The sequence below is a fragment of the Pleurodeles waltl genome, chromosome 1_1 (assembly GCF_031143425.1).
Source record: "Pleurodeles waltl isolate 20211129_DDA chromosome 1_1, aPleWal1.hap1.20221129, whole genome shotgun sequence".
Lineage (NCBI taxonomy): Eukaryota > Metazoa > Chordata > Amphibia > Caudata > Salamandridae > Pleurodeles > Pleurodeles waltl.
The window spans coordinates 88,456,460-88,483,681 of record NC_090436.1 but is presented as its reverse complement, the minus strand read 5'-3'; the positions used below and the strand labels follow the sequence as shown (position 1 = coordinate 88,483,681).

The following is a 27,222-nucleotide window of genomic DNA, read 5'->3' as shown; positions in this document are numbered from 1 at the left end:
CTCATGAAAGGGTTGCCTTGTTCGGTCCGCAATCTAACGGCTTGGTTGAGAGGGTGAATCGCATTATAATGGACAATATTCAGTTGTCACTAGCCAATCATCTTCCATGGATGCGCAAATTGAAAAAAAATGATATAGGCACATAGGACGACCCCTCATTCAGTAACCGGAGTATCACTGTTTGTGTCCTTCAAAGGTAGAGAACCTGAAGTGAAAGAGTGTCCTGTGTGGCTAAGGGAGAAAGGAAGGGTGATGGTGGATCGTGTGCATGTGAAGAAGAAAGTAGAAGAGAATCAAAGAGAAGCCACTTTGTATTATAATAGAAGAATGAGAGCCAAATAATGCCACATATGTAAAGAACGGAAAGATTGTCCACAAAGGGGAGAGTAAGTATTCAACTCTACATAAAGAGAAGGAAGTCAAACATAATGTTGTGATCCTTGAAAATGAGTCGGTGTGGAGTTTTGGGAATGTGTGTAAAGTTCAATATAGATGAATTTCCACTGTGTGATTTATGTAATATGGTGCAAATGCATAACAGTAATATATAGAGTTTTGTATTTTCCATTATTTATACTATTGTTGTTTATCTATTGTTCAACGTTATAAGGGAAAAGATGTGTGAAGATGTCTTGTAAATCAGGGTGTGGGGTGGAATGTTCAAGGTCTATGAGGTCAGACATGGAATGTGGGAGACTGGAGGAGAAGAGGAGAAAGGGAGCTTCAGGAAGGAGCTATGCTGGAGGTGTTGTGTCCTGAATCCTAAATAAAGAAAAATAAGTACTTATTTGCTGTGTTATAATCATTATAGTTTCAGTAAAAATAGTGTCAAAAAGCACACATCCCCAACTATGGACAACTAGTTGCGCCAGAACAGGACAAAGTCACAAGTTCAGACGCGGACCAGCTACATGGACCCAGTTAGACAGTCTGAACAATAGTACCTTAAATCCTGGTTGCAGAGCGTCGCAAGGTCCAGCATCAAGGACGAGTTGTTCAGCCGGGGTAATGTGAAGTCCATGTCAGAGATGTGTCACGTAAAGTCAGGTCTGGGGAGCTGTGAGTTTGCGATGCGAGGATGTAATCAACAAGGGGCTTGCGATGAGAGGGCCTGCATCTAGGATATACCATGCACTTACAGTTTCGATGACACTGCGGTGGTGATGCGAGGTCCTTGCAATGGGAAAGTCCATTCAGCAGAGACAATGCCTCAGTTCTGCTTAGGGTTGCACCACGCAACATAGGAGATCTGTTGGTTCTGATGGATCCACAGCTGGGCTGGCAAAGCCCCTTCATGCCCACTTCCAAGAGTTCAGTACAGGGGTGACACCACTTGGCAGGGTAGGACTCACAGTTGCAGAGTCCAATCCTGGTGGTCCTGGATACAGACTGCAGGTCCAGTCCTCACACAGCTAAGAGGGCAGTAGGTCAGCACAGCAATCAGCAGTCCTTTCAACAGCACAGCAGACTTTCTTCCTAGCACAGTCTTCCACAGGTGCAGAAGTGGACTGAAGAGTTGGTGGTCTGAGTTTCAATATTTATACCTGGTGCCTCCTCTGAAGTGGGAGAACCTTTGAAATGATTTTGTTTTAACTGCACAGGTTGATGAAGGATGATACCCTGAAACTGGTCCCAGGATGCTGGTTTCTGGTCCAGGGAAGACCTGGTCTGGCAGTTCGGGCTGGACTGTTCCCATGTGGAACAGGCTCAAGACTCATTTGCATATGGCTGGGTCTGAGCTGGAATGGAATGGCAAGGCAAGCAACAAAAAAAACTGATGGATTAAACCCATATCTGTGACTGGGGGGGTGAATGTCTGATTTGTTCTGCATTTCGTCCATCTTCTGTTGTTTTTTTGCATTCTTAATTGAGGGACGCATGAGGATATAAAAGGTAGGGCTCTGTTTTCCTATTTAGACTGAAATTTAATTTGGAACGTCATTTATCAGTCTAAAAGCAGCATGGAAACCAGAGCTCACTCATCTTTTGGGGAAAATACAATCCAATATGTAGCCCTCTATGGTCTTTGCCTATGTGAAATCTGTTTAGGTCTGGAGTTTCACAGTGTTGTTTTTTTTAATCACTCAATAACCTAACTGAATGATATTTGTAGGTTAATAAGTCTTAAGGTACATTTCATCTTAGGTCTCACCTACCAGTCCCTCTTATGGACCATACCAGAAACTTACAGTGGGTTTACAGCGCACCCACTGCTTGCCATTAGTTGTTTTTATTAACACTCATTTGCTTGCTTCTTCCTTGTGTTTGTCTCCCCAATCCGCCACACTCGCAGTGTAGCCACTTTCCTTTTAATTGAATTGCTTGTTTTCTTTTTCTTGCAGCACGTGCATTCTAGTTCTCTCCCTTTTGTGCTGCTTCATGCCCCTCCAAAAGCCACCCCCGCCTATGTGTTGCTCCCTCATCCCAAGCTCACCCGTTACTTTTCTTACTCGTCCCTGCCTTTTCTTTATGCTTATTTGGCTTTCTCCTGTGCTCTGCAGGAACGTTCTCTATTGGTTCGAGAACTCCCCTCCAGCCCTCCACTGCTTTCAGAATCTCTCAAGGACAATTACAACTTTTCTTTTTTTTGGAAGGCCCGACAGATGTTATTTGCAGCCAGGCTACTCCATTGTGCAAATATTGCCTTTGTGCCACTAAAACTATAGGTTTGTTTTTAATTTACTGATACAAAAGTCATCCGCTATCTTGGATTGGTAAACAAAACAAGTACAGTAGCCCATGAAGGTATCAGAAAAAACGGAAACAATCACTGCAAAGAGAAATGTCAGCCACTTGAATCTTCTAAACATGAAAACCCTCAGCCGGAATGATTTAGAGAACTCTAAGGTATCTTGGCACATCAACATTCTGAATTCTGCAGAAAGAAATGCTACTCTGTCTAGAATGTCTGGATTTGTGTTCCAGACAGTGTTATCTTCATTCCCGAGAGGTAGTTCCACACTCTATATTAAATTTCACCTGTGAGTACCCTTTCTTTCTCACTCACAAAAGCTGATTGAAGAAATGCTTGCTAATAGTCCAATTCACTGACAATTGCTCCCACTCCATTTTTACATACTGTGCCACCCTAGACAGAGATTCACCTTATGCAAATTAGTACTAACCCTGCATCACCTTTGGAGGTCAACACAAGCAGTCAACACAAGTCAACACAAGCAAACCCATACCCATTTCGTCCTTGTAAGGCCTCCAAGTAAGGTATAGCTTGGATCCCATGCCAAAGTGAATAAGGGGTACACGTCTGGGAATACCCAATTGCTCTCGGTAGCCTTCCAACCCATCATTTTCGTTTGTTGTGCCACTCTAGACGAGAGGGTGTCACATTATGATCATTAGTCACCCTCCTCATGTTTAGAATACATGGGTTGGAATGCTACCCGGGAAGATGGTTTAGACTAGTTGCAAACATTCCTCAAATCTCCTTTTGTGTGTTTAATGCCTTAAGTAGCCAAGGGTCTGAATAGACGTAGGATGTCTCCTTGCTGTGCTACTGTATCTAAATCCAAGCTGTTCCTCACTGACAAGGCCAAAACCAGTCTAGAGTTCAGGATTTTAAGTGCCTGGACACCTTCCCCAAATTAACGAGCAACAGGAGACACAGTTGGTGAAAATAAATTCCTATTAAATTAAGGTACAGAAGGCCCAAACTTGGTAAAGAGGGCTTCTCCCTATGTGATGCAGGTAAGCAGAGAGAAATACAAAGCAGTAGGCAGGGATAACGAAAAATGTACAGCGAAGGCAAATACTGTGAGCGAACTGAACGTATGGGGACCGTACGACAAAGTGACTCCAAGGCAACCTTATCCCACTGTAAATATCCTTAAATTGTTCTAGAAGCAGTCCTTCCAATGTTTTGATTGGTCTTTCCTGTCTGACTGGCCTGGAGCACCCTGTCCCCGTGGCTCAACACTAACCACCCGGTCCAGTCTTCCACAGTCTCTAGCTCCTTGATCTCAATTTGTCCTTGTGCATCCATGTCCTTACTTCTGGTCAGAAACCACAGCCACATGATGGGGCAGGAGAGCTATTAGTGAGACAAACATTTCGAGATCCAGAATGGCATTTGGGGATATTCATAGGGTGGGGAATCACTGATTAAAAAGTACCCAAAGAACTTAACCCAGAAGCCCATCATTGGAGTGTATCAGCCATTATTAGCTCATGGTGATTATTACAAAGTAATGCAAATGCTTGTTACTGCTACTTTCCTTAAAATAAATACAAAACATTCAGAACAATGTGGAGATGATTAAAGTCAAGGTAGCAAGAATTAAACAGGCTACCCTCTTCGCAGGCATCTTCACTGGCCAGAGTGGCCTTTAAAGTCCTGTGCATGACTCATAGGGTGCAACAAGTCTTGGAGGAAGTAATTTTGCTGTTTGCAACTGCTTTTGGAACATGCATCCACAGTAATTTAAAAGGATTCGGAAGGCAGAAAACTATGATTTTTTTTTAACAGTTTCTTGGATGATTTCTGCTCCAGGCAGGGGGGGGGCCCTGACCTTCCAAGCACCGGAAGACTCACGCATATGAGTGATTCCTGTGCTTAAAAATTATTGGTTAACATAACACAAAATTGAGGAAGAGCTGGGAGAGCAGGAGGAAATGGGTGTGTTGAGGATCTCAGATTCTCCACTGTAATAGTGCTTTCAGCGGGCTGAAACATGTGCAGGCTAGTACCAAAGAGGGAGTGGCCTATGTAACATACAAATTACTTTTCATTAGTGGCATGGCTTCTGAAATTAAGAATAAGAATGTACTGTAACACAGATGCCTTAGGATGATACTGGCCTCACGTATGAAAAACGGCTAAAAAAAAAAAAGAGGACATCTGACATGACATTTGTATCTAAAAAAGGGAGGACACTCCTCTGTTATTACTATGAGACAAAGAGAGAGCCCCCACATGTTGTCAAATGTCTTATGGCTCTGACTTCAGGAGATGCAATGGAGTCAGTGGGTGCTGCAAGAGAGCCAGATGGAGTTACACCAAGTATGGTGTGAGCTGCTAGGGACATTAAAGCTGTGCAGTCCAGTGGAGGGAAGGGGATCTACATAGGCTTTAATAGCAGCCTTGCAACGTCCAGTTAGGAGTTGGAGCAGAGTATCTAGTTATCTAAGCAAATGCTGCAGCTAGGTCGTGGGGAGATGCAAGGTTATTGCAACCGCTCCTGGCCCAAATGGTTCATGAAAACCATGCTGTCATGAAATCCAAAAACCCCTGAGAGGGACACAGCCGCAAAGAGATTCTACTGGGGACCACTAAAGGAGGAGCTCTTTGATAGAGGCCTAAAGCATCGGCATGCAGACAGAATCATACTCCATCTCTTTGTGTGCTTTATCTGGACAGATTGTACACTGTGAATCAGAAAGGCAACTAATGCACAAGACAATCACTTTCTTGGATGTGTTTCAACAAGAGGAGCGACATTTGTTTAAAGGCAATGGCAAGCCTAGCAGAAACAGCAGCTGAGGCAAGAGCTGAGAAGGAAATCTGGTAAAAATAAAATCCTACTTTCATAAAGCAAGTCTTTTGAGATAGTCAATCGGTCCCGGTTCTTATAAACCGTGAGGGTCTTAAGGTGCTGAGCGGTAGACATGTAGAGACAAATGAAAGAAAAGCTTCAACAAAAACCCTTTATAGAACTATTAGGATAGAGAAAGCCAAAGCTCAGTCACTACACTAAGGCTCTTCAGGAGCCTACATGCCTTCAAGTGACAGTATATTATTCCTTTTCAGTGAGGCTTCTGCCCATGAACATAAAGTTAGGGCATAATGATGTATCTTGACGGATAAGTGGGTGACAGCCATTTCAGTGGACTACACTTTACAGAAACCTGATTTGGGGTACTGGAAATTGCAAAAGATTCTTTATAACATCGTCCTATGTACTCTTGTCCAGTATCTTGCAGGAAGAAGAGAAGCAGTGAGCAGAATGGTAGTAAGCTTTGTCGACAAAACTGAGTATGTGTACAAATTTTCTGACAATGGATGGGTGTGTTAAATAGCAATGAGGTGACCCTCTGTTCCTCAGAGCTCTGTATTAAACTATACAACGAACATTGGTTCTGTCGGATGGATAAAATATTGGTTGTTTAGTTAGACAATATATCTTATACAAAATTACTTACAGAAATAAATCACTTATAGAAGTAAAGGGAAAAACATGGAGGTCTGAACAATTCCAATACTGAAGATAAATCATATATAATTGATAGAGAAACTGTATCAATTCTATGAATCAAACATAAAGATGCTCCATAGGCGAAAGGTTAAAAAAGTGTTTGTGCAGTGCATCAAGGAAAAAAATAATCTAACTCTTATACATAAGCAATTCAAATCCCCAACTACGTTAAGTGGGAGCATTTCATTTTAAAAAGTTGTTAAACCTGGCAGCCCTTGGCATGATTTTGCTGGTCTTTTACGCTTCTGAACTCTTGTTTTTGTTCCTGTGCTGAATTTCAGTTTTGCTGGTTTTAGGACTGTGGGCACTCTGGCACTACTGACCGGTGCTAGAGTACAAGTGCTACCAGTCTAAATAGTATTGGTGATTGGTTTATCCATGATTGGCATATTTGGTTTACTAGTAAGTCCCTAGTGTATTACACCATGGGTGCCCAGGGCCTGTAAATCAAATGCTACTAGTGGGCCTGCAGCACTAATTGTGCCACCGACATGAGTAGCCCTGTAAATGTGTCTCAGGCATGCCATTGCAGAGTCTTTCTGTGCAGTTTTAAAACTGCCAATTCGACCTGGCAAATGTGTACCCACTTGCCAGGCCCAAACCTTCCCTTTTTGTACATGTAAGGCACCAGAAAGGTAGGCCCTAGGTAGCCCCATGGACAGGGTGCAGTGTATTTAAAAAGGTAGGACATGTATTGGTGTGTTTACATGACTTAATAGTGAAATACTGCCAATTTTGTTTTTCACTATTGCAAGACCTATCTCTCCCAAATGGTACCATGGGGATTGCCTTGAAATATCTTTTGAGTGTAATTTCCCATTGGGGGTAGATAGAAATATGGAGCTTGGGTCTCTAAACTCACAATTTAAAAATATATCTTTTGGTAAACTTGGTTTTTGAATTGCAAGTGTGAACATGACACTTTTAGAAAGTGGGCATTTTCTTGATTAACCATTCTGTGCCTCTGCTGGTCTTCTGAATACACGTCTGGGTCAGGATGACAGTTGGGCTGTTTGTGCATTCACTCTAGACAGTCACCACCAACAGGCTGATGTGTCTTCCTGAGCTAGAGTAGTGGAAGGAGTTGACACTTGCACCTGAATAGGACTGTGCTTGTCCTCACACAAAGCAGTGTCCAACCCCCTGGAGTGTGTCTGGGACCTGGGCAGGGAGAGGCAGGGTCCTGTGCACTACAAAGACTTCTCTTTGAAGTCTGCCTACTTCAAAGACTGATATGGGTATAAGATCTGGACCTCTGACACAACATAGTTAGAAAACTTCTGGACTGAGGACATCATGCCAGCAAGAAGAGCTGGAAGCTGTAGAAGGGACTGCCACTTTGCCTGCTCATTTTTTGTGCAGGCCGCTTGCTTCTGTCCTGGGAGTGAAAAGACTGGACTTTTCCTTCTACAACCTGCTTTCCAAGGTTCTCCAAGGCCTTGAACTGAGCTTGCTTACTGTTAGGAAGTCTCAGGGCCAACAAAGACTTCAACTGCCAGCACCTGTGCTCTCTTGCTGGGAGTTCTGACTTGCCAAGTGGTGCCAAATCCAGTCCTTGGGCCTGTGGAAGTGAGATCTGGTGATCTTCAGGAAAGAATCCACGCATCGACTCCCAGCACCACTGTAAATTGACGTATCGCTGGAAAGATATGATACAGCGCCTGCACCGCCACTGCAGAATCGATGAAACACCTGCACCACCGCTGTAGACCAACACAGTGCATCTGGATCATCCCTGGGTGCCAATTTCTTCATCGACACCGCACCGCATTAATGAACCGAGGCTGCGTGTCCGGGAAGCGGCCCACGGTGCATCACCTCCCCTGACAGCAAGGAACCAACGCATCACCTCCTTGCGACCGTAAGGAACCGACGCACCACCTACCCTGGCAGTAAGTAACCGAAGCATTGCTTGCTATTCTGGCACCTCACCTCCCCTGCTCTCGTCTTTGATTTTTGACGCACCTAAGGTACTTTTCCCTAAAACAATGCATCCACTGATTTCTATGGACTAAACTTGCTTAATCTTTTAAAAGTGATATCTTGACTTATGTATGTTAGACTTTTGTTGCTTTGTTCATCTTATTCAGATAAATATTGTCTATTTTTCTAAACTGATGTGGAGTCCTTTTATAGGGTTTTCACTGTGTTACTGCACGTGTGTGTGTGTACAAACACTTTACACATTGCCTCTGAGAAGAGTAGTACTGCTTGTGCCAAGCTACCAAGGGGGGTGAGTAGGGGTTATCTTAGCTGTGTGACTTCCTTACCCTGACTAGAGTGGGGGTCCATAGTTGGACAGGGTGCAAACCACTGCCAACTAGAAACCCCATTTCTAACAAAAGTTATAAGATTTGGCATGCAATGTAACTAATTGGCATGCTATCCTTTATGGACCTGGGGTATGGGAGGATGTGCCAGATGAGAATTTCATGTTGTCTTTTTGGAAACTGTGAGGAATTGCCCACCTAGATACACAGGGAATGTTTTTCAAGGGAGGTAAGGTCACAAGCAGCCATTATAGGATTCCAGTTGTTCCATCCATATTCAGCCCTCATGAAGTAAAAGCTGAGGTAAGTGGAGGCGATGTAATGAAAGCACACGCTCCTTAAGAGAGCTGAAACCGCAATGGTCCTACATCCAGCCTGAACTAATTAATTTTGGGTTGTGGGAAAACTGGACTGCTTTTTCGTCACAGTAACAAAACTCCCCATGCTGTCGGGCTTATCATGGTCATTTGAAACATTCATGATTCGAGAAGGACGTTTTTAACAGAGTTCGCACATCATTTATCATAGAGGCACTTTTTAGCCTTATACATAAAATGTTATTGTATGATACATCTTATCGGATTCTTATATATCTGGGCCTTGAAAAAGTGTTATTGACGAAACACGTGTCGGCTGTTGCATCTTTGGACTTATGTTACTCTTCTTCATGAACTCTTTGAAGGAACAATAAAGAACTGACTCCTCACACTTTCTGCTGTTTTGACCAAGAAGATTACGAACTACCGTTGGTGTGCCCTAGTTGGATATTTATATGTTACAAGGTGTCTTTTGATGTCTCAATTGACACATTTGCATTCTTGGTGGCTGTTTGCTCACTAGTGTTGGCACCCGTTCTAGTACCATTACCTATTGGTACATATCAGTGGCTATATCTTACTTTACCGAAACAATTTGGAGGTGCGAGCCTAATACACAGCCACCTCTTTTGGTTTGCTTGACTGTTTATGCATAAGTGTTTGATTACTTTTTTTTAATTTTTTTAATTGATTGATGTGGGCAACAGCAGTTTCAACTCACTGGATGGAGAACTGTGACTAGCTCCTCATGCAAGTAAAAAAAAAAAAAAAAGTAAAAGCCGAAATAAGTGAAGGATCAAAGGCTCTTAAAAAAAGTAAACAATTAGAAGGAAAGTGAATAATGCAGTAGAGCAGAGAGGATTGTGGTCAGAAATTCCTCTAATACATCATTTCATAACCATATTTGTGGAGGGGAAACAGTTATACTTTTTTAAAAATCAAGGCCTCTAATACCGCAAACACAAGAAAACTTCCCTAATTCAGTTCAACTTTCTAACCCAACCCAATCAATAGAAGGTATGTCATTCTGAGAACTCTGTGAGGTTTCGTCCTTAAGGGAATGTAAACATGATGAAGCATAAGTATGACTTGTGAAAGAAAAGCATTCAGCTGGAGCGCAGCTTAACTGCAAAAGATCATAACTTATTCCTCAAGCCTAGCAATCTACACTGCAAATGTCACCATTTTAGAAAAATAAACCATGATCAGTTGAGACCTTACCTGTCACCACCTTGTACTGATACAGCCCTGCCAAGTGCCACCCATCACAGGTCAGACTAACATAAATCGTTCGCCTTTCCCGCACTGGCACATTTTGTCACCCAGTTTGGAGAGGTGCTCTGCTCTCGGAAGCAGTTGTTCTTTAAGTGCCACCAGTGACAAAATCGATTTGTCAGGTTGCTGACAAACCCTCTGAAACTCTGCATTTAGCTGCTACTAGTGTCTGCAGCCAGGAGAGAGAAGGGCTAAAAAAAAAAAAAAAATTAACAGCTACCATGGTTAAACCTAGTACAGTGTACACTGTTGCATGAGGCTGATGGTGGGTAGTGTCTGCTCTCTGCAGACGCAGGCAACTTTAAATTAAATGGCGATATTGCCTCATTGCAAGTACATTTGGGAAAAAGTGTCAGTTATTTTGGCGCTTCATGTGTGGGGTGATTTCTAATATTTATGTTTACAGGGATTTTTAGCATGGTTTTAATTGCAAATAAGTTTCACTCAGCGTCACACATATGGCATGTAATGTCACACAAACACCGTAAGCCTTGGTCATGTCACACATAAGCAATCTGAAACTTGGCAACTGTGCTGGTGACAGTTCGGGCGCTGCTCTAATATTTAACACTCGTACACTATGCATGAGGAGGATATTCGGGGTACGTGACAAACACCGGAAGTGAACCAAAGCAACTCATTTCTCAACTCACTGAGGAAGCGAGGCCTAATGCTAAACATCTGCACCGCCAGCTTTGCCAAAGACCCGTCCCAAATAAAGGCTGCGCGGTCTCCCCGGTGCAATTAACTTTCATGCGCTGGCAGGTTTGACTAGGAGATCATCAAGGTAGATTACCTCCCCGAACATGAGCTAAATACTTACAGGTGTTGCTTCGTTCGTTATTACTTTCAAACTCCTGCGTCTAACAAGGCACCCAAGCAAATGAGAGCGCGTGCATGAATTATTCACGAGCTTTTCACAGCATGCTCCTGGCGTCATCTATGGCCTTTTCCAGGTCATACGACACCAATTAGAGCTGAATTTTAAATTATTCAATAACCCGAACTCTTGTCATTTAACATATAGATATCAATGCAGTAAACAAGTTAAGTCTAATGGGCCCCGGAGGGCTGCAGCTCCCCGCCCTTCGCCACTGCCACCAGAGTGGGGAAATAATACAAAGGGTACGGGCAGGAAACATTTACAAGGTTTTAATAAGTTATTTGGGCTCCCTCTGGGATTCGCGTGCAGCTCGGGAGTGCTGGATCTGAGACGATATTAGAATCATTAGCAGTGCGCTTTAAAGGCAGGCACATTAGGGCAAACTGCAACAGAACGCCGCGCGCTAATGACGTCGTTGGCAGGCGCGCGCCGCACGCGCAGCTCTGTGAGATGCACGCAGTCCCTCACGCGCACTGCCAGCTTCAGCACCTCTCGGGGAAGTATCGCGTGAATCCCCAGGGCACGGGTTCAGACAGCAGGCTGCAGGAAGCTGCCGAATACAAAAGGGAGAGCAAGGCAGCCAAATGGCAATGTGTGGAGCGGAAGTGTGCGTGCATGCAGGAAGAGTCCAGGTGCGTTATTTGCATAAAGGGAGCAGGCTGTGATATTTATATGAAGGCGCTCATTTCTGTGGCTGAAGCAGCCTCTGTTTGCAGGGGCGTCGAGAGTAGGATGACCAGAATGTTAAAGCCAAAAACCGGGACATTTCACAAAAATTGAAGGACAACAATTTTACTTCAACGCAGAGCTCAGAATGACAGAGTTCATCAGCATAGAATTACAAAAGAGGCACTAAGCACACAGATAAAATGCAATTTTTACAGCCACTGTAATGTTGGTTAATTACATTGCTTTCTGATGACACCTGCTAAGTATCTCTGCTTTGGAAAACAAAAAATAAAATCACTCCCCACCGTGTTCAGGCAGCTCTCTTTAAAAACTGGGACATGAACTAAATTTCCTGAAATCTGCCAGGACAGCTGGTGAAAAAAATGGGACTGTCCTGGCAAATCCGGGACATCTTGCCACCCTAGCCGGGAGGCTGAATGGGCCCTGGGAACAAAGCCTGCTTGAGTTCATTCCTCATACGCAACCATAACAAGCATTTGCAATGCAAAGGGTCTTGCATATTTCAAACAAGTTAATTGTCATCTTTTGACAACAGCGCCGCAAGCAAAACCAAAAAAAAAAACATGAGTGGAAACTGAGAAAAGACGACTTAACAAAATAAAATTAAGTTACCTTTAAAGAATAAAACTTTGCAATTTTGTTTGTCCTGCTGGGCACGTTTTTGCCAGTCACAAGCCTTCTGTTTGCAGGGCACTCAAAGTTAGAACAAAATAGTACCTCAATCACGTCGGGAGCAACGGACGGGCACTAATTAAGTTGAAATCAATTAGTGCTTGATCCGTGTGGCACACTGAGGAACGGAAATGATGCCAGACATGCCTTGACGAATTACGAGTCTGTCCAGAAGAGTGTCACGCAAACCAACAAATGGTGAGCAACAGGCGGGCTCCAAGCCCTTTACTGATCACAACAGTATCTCACATATGAGACACATGCGCATGTACTTGTGGGCTCAACCCTAAAAACATCCGTGCTGAGCTTTTGCTAACCTCTGGACAGATCTGGGAAGACGGTACAAGAAACACATACTAAGAAAATAAGTCTGGCCTTGGCAAACTTGTGCGATGGCTAGTTTTACTTTTTTTTTTTTTGCAGACACGTGTCACAAAAAGAAACCTAGCCACCATATATACGTGGACATCAGATGTTTGCAATAAAACTTTTACATTATAAAAAAAATAACAGATTATCTGTTATAATACTGATGTTTCTTAAATAAAAAGTCTCTTTAGTTGTGCAATTCACCTTATTACCATCATTTTTGAAGGAGACAAGAATAAATCACTACCCAATCAAAATCTCCACTCTCTGACAGCTACATTGTTGTGAAGTCTTTTATAACAACTTTAACGCGCATCAGCGAAGCTAATAGGTCTGGAGCGGGCTGCCAGCCTTAAGCTTTTTCCATACTTGCTTTGTTTTGTCATCGCGTTTGCAAACATAAATGTTGGGGAGGCTACTATACTTTAATGGCTAAAATAAAAAAAATAAAAAATGCCTGAAAAGGTATGTTACAATTGGGGTCCCTCGAACTGTAGAGAACTACTTGGTGTGTGTGTAGGTTTTTCTTTGAAAAAAGGAAAATGCTGTCACTCATACTTAGGTTAGCCAAAGGCTGAAGTGGACTGACACATTGCTCCATGCTGTGCGCTGTAATGGGTGGAAGAAAAATGAAAATTATATAACAGGCCAATGGATAAGAAGGGCTCTGTAAGTAAATATACCATACATATTGTTTTAGTAAAATCAAAGGTCTTCGCTAACACCAGAACTAAAAAGGAAACAGAAAACATCTACCTAACTGGCCATCTGAAGTTCAGGCAAAACAAATAGCTGACATTTTAAGTTAATATAAAAGCATTTATCATTTTACTACCAGATTTCAGCTAGGTAGTCAGGAGAAGATGTAAGGGAAGAATAGGTTGTGCATGGGTGAAAATAGTTTACTGTATAACTGTAGTAGCATTTGTTTGGAAACATTAAACCTAAACTCCACTCTACCAGTGAGATCATGTACTCCTACCTCAAATACAATTAAATAAACTCTCCTCCAAACTCGCAGCACTAGACAACTTCTAGAGCTCTGAAGGCAGACTGTAGGAATTATTATCCAATCTTGTTGGGAATTATGCCATGTGGTACACCTCTTCCACCGAGGTTACCATCTAGCTGAGGCATGGTAGCTAGGCCTTTCACTTTTAGCGTGGTATGTATGGAATGGCCTTTAAGATGTATGTTGTGCTTGCATAAAAGGTCTACATTTAGGTCAGTGGACACAGGCCCTGACAACAGTGATAGGATGGTATGGTGTGGTATTTCTTTCCTTGTTTTTTTTAAGGTGAAACATGTTGTAAAAGTTCATTAAATATTTCAAGCAATATTGTATTTTATTAATGTGGTTACATAATTTGTGGTGTTCAGTTGGGTCTATGTTTTATAGTCTGTTTATCTCTTTAGTTGACGTGTGCAGGGTTGAGTGGTTCGAATTCGAATGGTACGGGCGGGAGGAGGACGGATGGAGTGAAGAGAAGGCTGACAGCTTGCACAGCACCGGGGTGATTTTTCTGCACTTTATTATATGAATTACACCGTTTTACTTCATCTACACGCCCAGTGTGATTTCAGCTCATTTCATATGGGCATGGCGGAACAGGTACTCAGCAGGAGGCAGATATCTTGGACAGTATGATAATGGATTCAGCATGCAGTATACTTACAAGAAAGGGGACTTCTACATGTCTTGGGGACATTACTCACTCTCAGAGGTACAAAGCATGTGCACATAGCAAAGTAACCCAAACACATGCTAACAAAAGACATTAGAAGTTCAGGCTCACTAAAGACAAATGAGACTAAAGACCCAAGTTCCTAGCTCGTTGTATGTCTTGAACTTTCTCTGACTGGACCTGTTATTCATAAACAGACCAAGAACCGTAAGGCAAGCATATTGGTTTCCTGACACAGATTATGACTAGTCAAATTTTTCATGAGGCTTTTAACCAACTTCATCTCTATTAACTTGAGAAAAAATGCCACCTCTATGAATGGCTTCTGGTAGTTATTATAAGGTTGCACTATGCTATAGTCCAGTCCACAGTGGTACACATGTTTTTTTTAATTACTTGACTCACATTGTATAGCCTGGCGAGAGCTGTAAGGCAATCCTTATACACAATACTGGAAATAAAATGAAGGGACCAAAGGAAATATAGTTATAAAGATAAAATGTCTCCAAGCAAAATACTTAAAACAAAGTAAGATTAAAAACAACTGGCCAAAAAAATAAAAGCTGAATCAGAGATGGCCATCGGGGGCAGTAATGCACTGAGGTGGTTTATTTCAAGGGACACACCACAAAGGCTGGGCCACAATGAATTTTCGTGTTCTGAGTAGCACTGCTTCTCTGACGGGATGTTATTTTACACCAAGTTTAGTTGTAGCAATCTTGATGCCCTTAAAGGCGAGTTGCACCATGCTCAGCCCTTTTAGCAAAATTATGTGCTGGGATGCCGTGAAGGTTCTAAATAATCCAGGAAAAAATACGGTCCATTAATGGGTCATGCAAAAACAAAAGTGGGCTTCCTGTTGATACGTGCTGCGCTTGAATGAGTCATCAGATCCATATGGTTGTATTAGCCACAACAACCATTTCACAGAGATGAGTGGGAGCTAAGGAGCTCTTTGAATCATCTTAATATTGTCACAAATTTGGAAACAATTTGGAACTTTCCTATAGCACTCTTTTGAGAGGATCAGTGTGCATCATATGATGACTGTGTGTAGGAAAGTACCATCTTGCCTGGCATGTTACCCCCATATTCCACTGTATATATGTTGTTTTAGTCTATGTGTCACTGGGACCCTGCCAGGCAGGGCCCCAGTGCTCATAAGTATGTGTCCCCTGTGTGATGCCTGTCTCACTGAGGCTCTGCTAACCAGAACGTCAGTGGTTATGCTCTCTCTACTTTCCATATTTGTCACTAACAGGCTAGTGACTAAATTTACCAATTCACATTGTCATACTGGTACACCCATATAATTCCCTAGTATATGGTACTGAGGTACCCAGGGTATTGGGGTTCCAGGAGATCCCTATGGGCTGCAGCATTTCTTTTGCCACCCATAGGGAGCTCTGACAATTCTTACACAGGCCTGCCACTGCAGCCTGCGTGAAATAACGTCCACGTTATTTCACAGCCATTTACCACTGCACTTAAGTAACTTATAAGTCACCTATATGTATAACCTTCATCTGGTGAAGGTTGGGTGCAAAGTTACTTAGCGTGTGGCCACCCTAGCACTAGCCAAGGTGCCCCCACATCGTTCAGGGCAAATTTCCCGGACCTTGTGAGTGCGGGGACACCATTACACGTGTGCACTGTACATAGGTCACTACCTATGTACAGCGTCACAATGGTAACTCCGAACATGGCCATGTAACATGTCTAAGATCATGGAATTGTCACCCCAATGCCATCCTGGCATTGGGGGGACAATTCCATGATCCCCCGGGTCTCTAGCACAGAACCCGGGTACTGCCCAACTGCCTTTCCGGGGTCTCCACTGCAGCTGCTGCTGCTGCCAACCCCTCAGACAGGTTTGGTTTCTGCCCTCCTGGGGTCCAGGCAGCCCTGGCCCAGGAAGGCAGAACAAAGGACTTCCTCTGAGAGAGGGTGTAACACCCTCTCCCTTTGGAAATAGGTGGGAGGGCTGGGGGCGGGGGGGAGTAGCCTCCCCCAGCCTCTGGAAATGCTTTGATGGGCACAGATGGTGCCCATCTCTGCATAAGCCAGTCTACAACGGTTCAGGGATCCCCCAGCCCTGCTCTGGTGCGAAACTGGACAAAGGAAAGGGGAGTGACCACTCCCCTGACCTGCACCTCCCAGGGGAGGTGCCCAGAGCTCCTCCAGTGTGTCCCAGACCTCTGCCATCTTGGATTTAGAGGTGCTGGGGACACACTGGACTGCTCTGAGTGGCCAGTGCCGCCAGGTGACGTCAGAGACTCCTTCTGATAGGCTCTTACCTCTCCTGGTAGCCAGTCCTCCTTCCTTGGTAGCCAAACCTCCTTTTCTGGCTATTTAGGGTCTCTGCTTTGGGGAATTCTTCAGATAACGAATGCAAGAGCTCATCAGAGTTCCTCTGCATCTCCCTCTTCACCTTCTACCAAAGGATCGACCGCTGACTGCTCAGGACGCCTGCAAAACTGCAACAAAGTAGCAAGATGACTACTAGCAACCTTGTATCGCTTCATCCTGCCGGCTTTCTAGACTGTTTCCAGGTGGTGCATGCTCTGGGGGTAGCCTGCCTCCTCCCTGCACCAGGAGCTCTGAAGAAATCTCCAGTGGGTCGACGGAATCTTCCCCCTGCAACCGCGGGCACCAAATGACTGCATCACTGGTCCTCTGGGTCCCCTCTCAGCACGATGAGCGTGGTCCCTGGAACTCAGCAACTCTGTCCAAGTGACTCCCACAGTCCAGTGACTCTTCAGTCCAAGTTTGGTGGAGGTAAGTCCTTGCCTCCCCACACTAGACTGCATTGCTGGGTACAGCGTGATTTGCAGCTGCTCCGGCTCCTGTGCACTATTCCAGGATTTCCTTCGTGCACAGCCAAGCCTGGGTCCCGACACTCTAATCTGCAGTGCACAACCTTCTGAGTTGTCCTCCGGCGTCGTGGGACTCCCTTTTGTGACTTCGCGTGGACTCCGGTTTACTCTTCTTCCAAGTGCCTGTTCAGGTACTTCTGAGGGTGCTGCCTGCTTTTGTGAGGGCTTCCTGAGTTGCTGGGCGCCCCCTCTCTCTCCTCCTCCTCCAAGTGGCGACATCCTAGTCCCTCCTGGGCCACAGCAGCAGCCAAAAACTTCTACCGCGACCCTTGCAGCTAGCAAGGCTTGTTTGCGGTCTTTCTGCGTGGGAACACCTCTGCAAGCTTCATCGCGACGTGGGGCATCCATCCTCCAAAGGGGAAGTTCCTAGTCCTCTTCTTTCTTGCAGAACTCCGAGCTTCTTCCAACAGGTGGCAGCTTCCTTGCACCCTCAGCTGGCATTTCCTGGGCTCCTGCCCACTCTCGACACTGTCGCAACTATTGGACTTGGTCCCCTTGTCTTACAGGTACTCAGGTCCGGAAATCCACTGTTGTTGCATTGCTGGTGTTTGTTCTTCCTGCAGAATCCCCCTATCACGACTTCTGTACTCTGGGGGTAGTAGGTGCACTTTACCCCTACCTTTCAGGGTCTTGGGGTGGGCTATTTTTCTAACCTTCACTGTTTTCTTACAGCCCCAGCGACCCTCTACAAGCTCACATAGGTTTGGGGTCCATTCGTGGTTCGCATTCCACTTTTGGAGTATATGGTTTGTGTCGCCCCTATACCTATGTGCTCCTATTGCAATCTACTGTAACTTTTCACTGCTTGCATTACTTTTCTTGCTATTACCTGCATAATTTTGGTTTGTGTACATATATCGTGTGTATATAACTTATCCTCATACTGAGGGTACTCACTGAGATACTTTTGGCATATTGTCATCAAAATAAAGTACCTTTATTTTTAGTACTTCTGTGTATTGTGTTTTCTTATGATATTGTGCATATGACACCAGTGGTGTAGTAGGAGCTTTACATGTCTCCTAGTTCAGCCTTAGCTGCTTTGCCATAGCTACCTTCTATCAGCTTAAGCTGCTAGAAACACCTTTTCTACACTAATAAGGGATAACTGGACCTGGCACAAGGTGTAAGTACCTCAGGTACCCACTACAAGCCAGGCCAGCCTCCTACACTGTGCCCCTGCCTTTCTGCCTGTTTAAAGCACTTGTGTGTCTCCTTGGAATGATCAATTTCAATGCACTGCGGCCCCCTGTGGACATTAGGTAAAATGAGCTATTTTCTTGTAGATTTTGTTTTCTCCATTTTCGATTAGCTTTTCTAATGTTTTATTTTTTCCTATACCATTTGGTACTTTGGATTTGGAAATTTCAATCCGTTATTTCTTAACTCTGTTGTAGTTTGGTTGTGCTGCTACACAACATCCCTTATTTTTCCAAGGATTGACATGTTGCTCTGGCCTAGATACCAGGGAACCACAAGTTGTTTCCCTCTGTTGACACTATTGTGGGGCAGCACCCAACAAGCTAGAATCCCACTTATGTTCGGCCGAACGGTCATTTTCAATAAGAAATCTATTGATCCACACTTTACAAGGACCACGCCACACCAAATCTGTCTGAAGTAATCAACTCAAAAGGAAGTCATTGGTTCCTAAAAGAAAGGAAATACAGTGGACCCAAAAGAATGATGTTGCAAAACGCAAATAACTATCAGTAGTCTAAATGACAAAAAAGTATTTTAATAAAATGTAAACAGGAAGGCCGAAAAAAAATGTCAAATTTTACAGGGCTCCCCTTAGTGTAAACCAAACATATGTCACATTAACCCGAACATGGTCTACGAAAGTCGAGTTCAGGTCCTTCACATATTCATATATTTAACTGAAACGTAGGCAGAACCTTAATAAATGTAAAGTCGCAGAAGTCCAAATTAAAATGATGTATGGAAGGGACCGACGCCGACCACGGAGTTCAGGGGTTGAGCCAAAAGACACCTAGCGCCGATTGAACAATTATTGACATAGCCAATAGGTCGTGTTCTGGCAAGGTAATGTGATGGTTATTTTTTTCTTGCAAACATTTGCCAAAAAGACAACACACTGCCGCCTAAACGTGGCAGCCATATGCTTGCACTATATACTTTTTACATTATAAAATAGCTATCACCTAAAATGCTAATGCAACAATACAGCTACTTCCTACCTGGCAAGTGTACTTAAAAATGAAAAACGTTTGCTGCTGCAAGGCACATCACATGAAAAAATTATTTTAGGTGAAGTGAAAAAATACTATTGATTTTGAATTAGTATAACCCACAGATATGATTAAAATACAGAAGAACAAACACTGGTATAGTAAAATATGGATTCACCAGTTTTGGGACTGATGTAAACTTATTTTTAGGTGGATGTAGACGTGATTAAAGAAAATGCTCACTCAATGCAAGAGCCAATACCTATAGTGGGATGACCTATTGCTCCATACTGCATGCTGTGGTGGGCAAAGGCAAAAAACATAATTACAACTGAATACACCAGTGGATGATGAAGGCTGGCCAAAAGCTTCCGTATGTGAAATGGTACCAGATTATCTTTATATGAATATTGTTTGACATAAATATTGTGCATCAAACATAATTTACAAAATATCACTCCACTGGAAAATCTACACTCAATGGATGATATTTTCGTAAACGTACCATATTTTTTGCCAAAGTTGGTTCCAAGAGCTAAAGACTACTAACGGAAAGGCTGGGTTTCAACATTTTTCTAAAATGGCTTGGGTAAGTTTTGCATCATAGATGCTGGGGCACAGAACTCCATGAATTTGGTGTAGTAAAAGAAAAAGCCCAGGTGCCACAGGAAACCGAGGACAACTAAGAAACTGGGTTATTAGTTGGGATGGTTGAAAGTCCCACTCAAGTGATGAACACAATACTTGTCAGGGTGAAACACAAAAGGCACTAAATAAAACCTGTGGTTAACCCTCTGGTAACTTGGAACAAAAAGCAGCCGGGCTTAAGTGTGAAGCAATGCGTAAAGTATGTATGCGGTACACAAAAACAGTAATTGAAGTGAAAACACAATATTAGAAAAATTCCAAAACAACAAAATTCCAATAAGTAGAACTGGAGATATAAATTTGTAAAGTTTACAGTAGAAATAGCGGCAAAAATCACAAAGTGGCGATCGCGGCTATCTGGTCGCGCTGGACTGGGTCACATTCAAAAAAATGAAGGGCAACCGCAATGGAGAGCTGGTCAGAGACAGAGACCAGGTGTGTCCTGGTGGAAGGTTTACCTTCTAACTTAGTCCAGCTGCGTGCAAGAAGCACTTGCCTACAAGGTCATCAGCGGTCAGGCTGCATGCTGGATCTAGAGGGGCTTGTCGACGGCAGGCTGCTTAAGTTCCAGGAATTAGTGGGAACTTCACATTGGCTGTGCGGTCCTCGGTGTGAAGAGCTTGTTGATGATCGCAACTTTACATTAGCAGATAACGTAGGGTGGTTGTTGTTGACGGGAAGAGCTCCAGTTGGTGAAGTTCGAGGCCTGTACCCTGAAAGGTCTTGTCGGCAGTTGGGTGTGGTTCCTGTGATGGCCTCAGTAAAGCCAGATCGCGTTTATGAGGAGATCAGGGACTGTTCTTTTAAACTTTTTCACCTAGAGTCCAGTTTTGAAGGAGTATGCTGTAACACCCGCCAGTGGTCCAGAATCTGGTGAGCACCTTTTGGAGCTTAGGACTCACTCCAGCAGAGGCCAGCAGCATGATTCATGAAGGTCTAGGTGGTACTGGTCAGTTGCAGGGAAAACACCGAAAAAAAAACCAGCACTGAAAGCGAGTCCATAATCGTTGAGAGTATTTTCAATTAGGGGTCCATAAATGACAAATCCAGTTCAGTTCCTTTAATAGTATTATGAAAAGCGTCTGTTCTTCGCACAATCATAACTTTATGTACAAGTTACTTACCTTCGGTAACAATATATCTGGTAGAGACATATTCTAGTTGCAGATTCATTACCTTTTGAATTCCCCTAGGTGTCAGACTGGATCTGGACACTTTTTCTTCGAGCAGTACCTCCGTGTGCCATCAGTCGACTCAGTGGGTGTTGGTGGCGTCGTGCTTGCTGTGATGACATTACGGTCGTATATAGGTGCCACCCCGGCACGCTGACGTCAGTTTCTTTTCACAACTTTGCCTGCCAAAAGCGCAGATCCATGATAGTGGTGTGCCAAAGCTAGGGCCCTTTAAGGAAAGTTCCTGCCCCTAGAAATCAGTTCGCAGAGCGGGGAGGATGGGCGGGTCGTTAAGTAATCTGCAACTAGAATATGTCTCTACCAGATATATTGTTAACCGAAGGTAAGTAACTTGTACATCTGATAGAGACTTCTAGTTGCAGATTCCTTACCTTTTGACTAGATACCCGAGCAATACCATCACCAGAGGTGGACTGCGAACCAAGATCACACCAGGAAGTCATGTAGGACGAAACAACCAAAGTAGCTGTCCCTATGGACCTGACTGTCCAGGCAGTAGTGCTTGCTGAACATGGGCAGATGCGCCCACGTGGCTGCCTGACAGATATCCAGGACTGAAACGCCTCGTGCTAATGCTGTGGTAGCTGCAGTTGCTCTAGTTGAGTGAGCTTGCAAACCCTCAAGGGGTTGCTTCTTTGCCAAAGTGTAGCACATTTTGATGCATAGGAGGACCCATCGTGAAATGGTTCTCTTTTGCACCGCCTTACCTTCCTTCACCCCCACATATCCCACAAAGAGTTGATTGTCCACCCGGAAGTCTTTAGTACGATCAAGGTTGAAGGCCAGCACTCTTTTTGGGTCTAGGCAGTGGAGTCTCTCCTCCTCATGTGAGGGTGGGTAAAAAGTAGACAAGGTGATGGATTTACCTACATGGAAGGGTTTTACCACTTTAGGGAGAAAAGAAGCCCCAGTGGGGAGTACCACTTTGTCAGGATGTACTGCCAGAAAAGGTGGTTTTGATGACGGAGCTCACTTAACCTGCGAGCTGAGGTAATGGCAACCAAGAAGGCTGTTTTGATGGTTAGGAGCCGTAATGGGCAGCTATGAAGCGGCTTGAATGGAGTGCATATCAGATATGTGAGGATTAAATTTAAATCTCATTGTGGCATGATAAATGGGATAGGTGGGAAGAGATGTGTGAGGCCTTTGAGAAACCTCCCTACAATGGGATATTTGAATAAAGAAAGTTGGTCAGAAAGGCAGCGATAGCAGAAAGATAGCCCTTGAGGGCAGAGCCCTGTTGGGCAAGAGAGAGAACAAAGAGCCGAACTTCAGTGAGAGGTGCAGAGAGAGGATCGACAGATTTGTCGATACACCATGCCACAATTTATTTCCAATGACAGGCAAAAACCATTTTGGTGGAGAAACGTCTGGCTGCCAGGATGACATTACAGACTTCGGGTGGAAGGTCAAAAGCCGTCAACTGTTGCCGCTCAATCTCCACACAAGGAGGCAGAGAGTGGACAGGTTCAGGTGGATGACACTCCCGAAGATCCTCCCAAATGGGCAGTCTGATCGGAGGAGCTATGGCCATGCTCAAGAGCTTGGGATACCAGACTCTTCGTGCCCCGTCCGGAGCCACCAGAATAACTTGGGCCCAGTCTTGCCTGATCTTCTTCAGAACTCTGGGGAGAAGTGGTACGGTCGGAAAGGCGTACAGGCGGCCTGAACTCCACTCAAGACGAAAGGCGTCCCGAGCGAGTGCCGCCTTGGAACTCCAATGCGCAAAACAGCTGACATTGCACGTTCTCTGCAGAGGCAAAGAGATCTAACCAAGGCTCTCACCACTGTTGAAAGAGACCTTGAGTCACCTCCGGATGGAGACGCCATTCGTGATCGACTATGCATAGTCTGCTGAGTTCATCTGCTCTGGCGTTCAAGGAACCCGCCAGATGTTGAACCACCAGGGAAATGTCCTGATGTTCCAGCCAAGTCCAGAGACGGAGGGCCTCTTGACAGAGTCCACGACCCCACTCCGCCTTGTTTGTTGCAGTACTTCATGGTGGTGGTGTTGTCTGTGAATACTTGCACTGTTTTCTCTTTGAGAGACGGAAGAAATGCTTTCAATGCTAGTCGAATCGCACGGAGCTCCAAAAGATTGATATGCAGCCCAGATTCTGCCGGAGACCAGAGGCCTCTAATCTCTGCCTCTCCCATGTGGCTGCCCCATCCCAGGAGTGACACATCGGTCACTACTGTGAGGTCTGGTTGGGGAAAGGAGAAGGATCTGCCCTTGACCCAATCTTGATTCGTTCGCCACCACGGAAGATCTTTCGCAGTTCCTTCCGAGATCTGGACTTCGTCGGAGAGTATCCCCTGATGCTGCGCCCACTGGAACTTCAGGTCCCACTGCAGAGCCCGCATATGCAATCTGACCTTTTGAACCAGCAGGATGCAGGAGGCCATGAGCCCCAGCATTCTCACCAAAAATCCAGGACAGAGGCTGAAACATCAGTATTATAGCCCGAATATCCTGGACTCACTTTTCGGGGGGATGAGCTCGAAACTGCACTGTGTCCAGAACAGCTCCTATGAAATGGAGCGTCTGAGAAAAGCAGGTTTATATTGAACCCCAGCGAATGCTAGAGGTTCACCATACTCTGGCGGTTTGAGACGACTTTCTGGTGCATGTCCGCCTTCAACAGCCAGTCATCGAGGTAGGGGAAGACTGGGACCCGTAACCTGCGCAGATGAGCTGCAACCACTACCATCACCTTCATGAACACCCGAGGGGCGCTGGTAAGGCCAAAGGGGAGCACTGTGAACTGAAAGTGCTTGTGGTATACCACCAATCTTAGGTAACGTCCGTGGGCCGGCAAGACAGGGATGTGGAAGTGTGCATCCTGCAAGTCCAACGATACCATCCAGTCTCCAGGGTCCAAGGCAGATAAGACCTAAGCCAAAGTAAACATCTTGAACGTCTCCTTTTTGAGGAAGAGATTGGGGGACCGAAGATCTAAGATAGGACGAAGGCCCTTGTCCTTCTTTGGCACCAGGAAGTAGCGGGAATAACAACTATGACCTACTTCTGACGCAGGGACCCTCTCTATAGCTCCTTTGGCCAAAAGAGCTTTGACTTCCTCGCAGAGAAGTGCCATGTGACCCTCCGATATGTGGTCTAATGACGGTGGCATGGCTATAGAAGAAAACTAAAAAGGGAGGGAGTAGCTCGTCCGAACAATCTGGAGGAACCACCTGTCCATGGTAATGGATTTCCAGTGGGGCAGATGGTGGTGAATCCTGCCTCCAACTGGTTCCAGGTGTTCCAACAGACTAGGAAGGTTTGGAGACCGGGGGAGGGAGGTGGGGATGGACTGGGTGACCCGCTGGCTTCCTGATCCCCGAGAACATGGTATCCCGTGGCCGCGCAGGGGCTGTACAGCATGCACAGGTCCATGTCTTGGTGGAAAAGGACGCAGTTGGGTGCCCCTTACAAAGCTACAAAAGGGGCGAGAGGCAGACTGGTGGGGTCTGGAGGCAGGTGCCAGACCAAGGGACCGGGCCGTGGCTCGGGAATCCTTAAAGTGCTCGAGCGCAGAGTCTGCCTTGTCTCCGAAGAGACAGTTGCCATCAAAGGGCATGTCCATCAACGTTTGCTGGAAATCTCCCGAGAAGCCAGATGTTCTCAGCCAGGCGTGACATCTTAGTGCCACCGTTGGTGAAACCGATCTGCCTAGAGAGTCAATCGTATCCAGTCCACAGCAGATCTGCTGCTGGGTCTGGACCAAGTACCCAAAAGGACGTCCGTCAGTGCCTCATTAGAGGAGAGAAAGGGTTCCGATGTTGAAAACCCCGGCTGAAGCACGTCAGTTAGGATATTAGGCCTAACCTCCACAGAAGGTAGCTCAAGGTCCAAGACCTCAGCCGCCCTTCTCACCACTGTGGAGTATGTTGCGCCCTCTTCCGTAGCCACGGTAGGGGGAGAGAGCATACCAGTGACAGAGGTGGTGTCTAGACCACTGGCATCACCCAAATCCTGCACCAAGTCCATTTGGAGGTCAAGCTGGTATTCTAAAGGGTCCAGCAGCCCCTCTATACTCTCCCCGTATCCATACCTGTAAGTATCAGGGTCTAGATCAACCCTGGGCCTCGGAGAGCCCATTGAGAACGGAATCGGCTTCGAGTGACGTCGTTCTGGGTCGTCCGGTATGAGAATAGGATCAACATCGATTGTGAGCCCAACCGACGTTGGGAGTGTCATCATCTGACCCGATGCCGGGGAAGGTCGCTGTGGCACGACCGGCGTTAGGGCAGATCAGAGATTGGATCCAGAGGAGCCCTCCGGAGCTGTGGCCGAAGCAGATGACTTCGAACCTGAGGGGGCCCTCAACGACTCGACTGTGCCCGAGGATGCCAAAGGTGGGTCGGTCTGCCCAAAAAGGAGGCGCATTGCCTCATAAAACTCTTTTAGCTGGGCAGGGGTGGCTCCGGCTCCCGGGAAGTCGGGGATGCGCGGGGCGGACCCAGGTGGAGGCTCTGTGGACGGAGGCCTAGAGCGTCGACTCTCTTCCCTCGCTGCATCGTCTGAGCGACGGGGTGAAGTCGAAGAACGTTTGTTCTTCTTTGACTTCTTTTTCTTATGACCCGAATGTTCCAATGACTTCAAGCATGAAGAGTTGTGGTGACTCCGTGGCCGGTCTCCAGACCTTCCTCTCGAACGAGACCATGAGTGCCGTGGAGTCAAGTGTCTGGCCGCCAATAGCTTTAGGGACCACTTCCTCAAAGCTTTCGGGTTCATGGCCTGAGACTCTGAGCACGATTTTGGGTCGTGATTGCGCTTCAGGCACCAAAGACACACGAGGTGCGGATCAGTCACCGACATCATTCAGTGACAGGAGTCGCAGGGCTTGAAACCGGTCTTGTGGGACATCCCTCAACGTATCCACGACCTCGTCCGACAAAAATGTCATTGTAGTCAAAAAGTGACTGAGGTAGCTCCTCTCTGGATCTGCACATAGGCTGGCATGGAAGGAAAAGAACTGACGTCAGCATGCCAGGGTGGCACCTATATACGACTACGATGTCATCATGGCGAACACGCCGCCGCCGACCGCTGAGTTGACCGACACCACACAGAGGTACTTCTTGAAGAAAAAGTCTCTAAATCCAGTCTGACACCTGGGGGAATTCAAAAGGTAAGGAATCTGCAACTAGAAGTCTCTATCAGATACATCGAACAGCAAACATGTGTTTAGCCACCCTCGTGACTTTTTCAAGGCTAAAATAGTGAGTTATTTTGCAAATGGATTGACGCTGCTGTGACAATATCCAACATGATTAAAACAGACTGCTAAATTGAACTATAATTGGTCTGGTAGAGCTTAAAGAAAGTCAAATCTGTCTTAAGTAGAGAGCAGTCACAAAGACTCTTAATTGAAAATTATTATGGACTCGCTTTAAGTGCTGTAGCAGGTGAAAAGTATTCAAATCACAGGTCATGTCATTGTTAAGGTGGGTCAAATAGAACAGCTGGGTCATAATCAGTAAAATTATCCTTTTCAGTTGATATCTCTTTTTTTATACAGTTGGACCTACCTGATGAGATGATTGAAAGTTTTAAAGTTACATTCCAAGTTTTAGAGAGCAAGTCCCTGGCGAATATTGGTACACAGGTATTTTATTGGAAATTAGAATAACAAAAGGGTCCATACATGGTGACACAGTCTAAGATGAATCATATTGAGTCAAAAATAAATCCTACCTGATGAGTGCCTTTAGTACTAAGCAGACTGAGGTTAAGAATCCCAAGATCAATTAGTAAGTTATGTTTTAATTGATGAAAAATGTATTTAGAAAAATAAATGGCTGGCATAGTTTAGGTAGTAGCATTTTATCAGCCTGAGAGAACCATTCATCCATCAAAAAAACGAAAACAATAAAGAACATTCCAATCTCGATCAATGTTATCTCTGAACAGGTCACACATGATAGGACAGATCACTTGAA

General features: G+C 45.0%; 1 protein-coding gene and 1 long non-coding RNA gene across 3 annotated transcripts in view; one reads left to right on the top strand and one right to left on the bottom strand.

Annotated features, from left to right (window-relative positions):
• KIAA1328 (KIAA1328 ortholog) overlaps positions 1–27,222 on the bottom strand; it is a 665,562-nt gene that overhangs the window by 302,942 nt on the left and 335,398 nt on the right. The window lies entirely within an intron of this gene.
• The window catches only part of LOC138268385 (uncharacterized), an 81,754-nt gene continuing 65,990 nt past the window's right edge, over positions 11,459–27,222 (top strand). Inside the window, exon 1 of the long non-coding RNA XR_011199993.1 lies at positions 11,459–11,583. This is a non-coding gene — a long non-coding RNA (uncharacterized lncRNA). The remainder of the gene's footprint in view (positions 11,584–27,222) is intronic.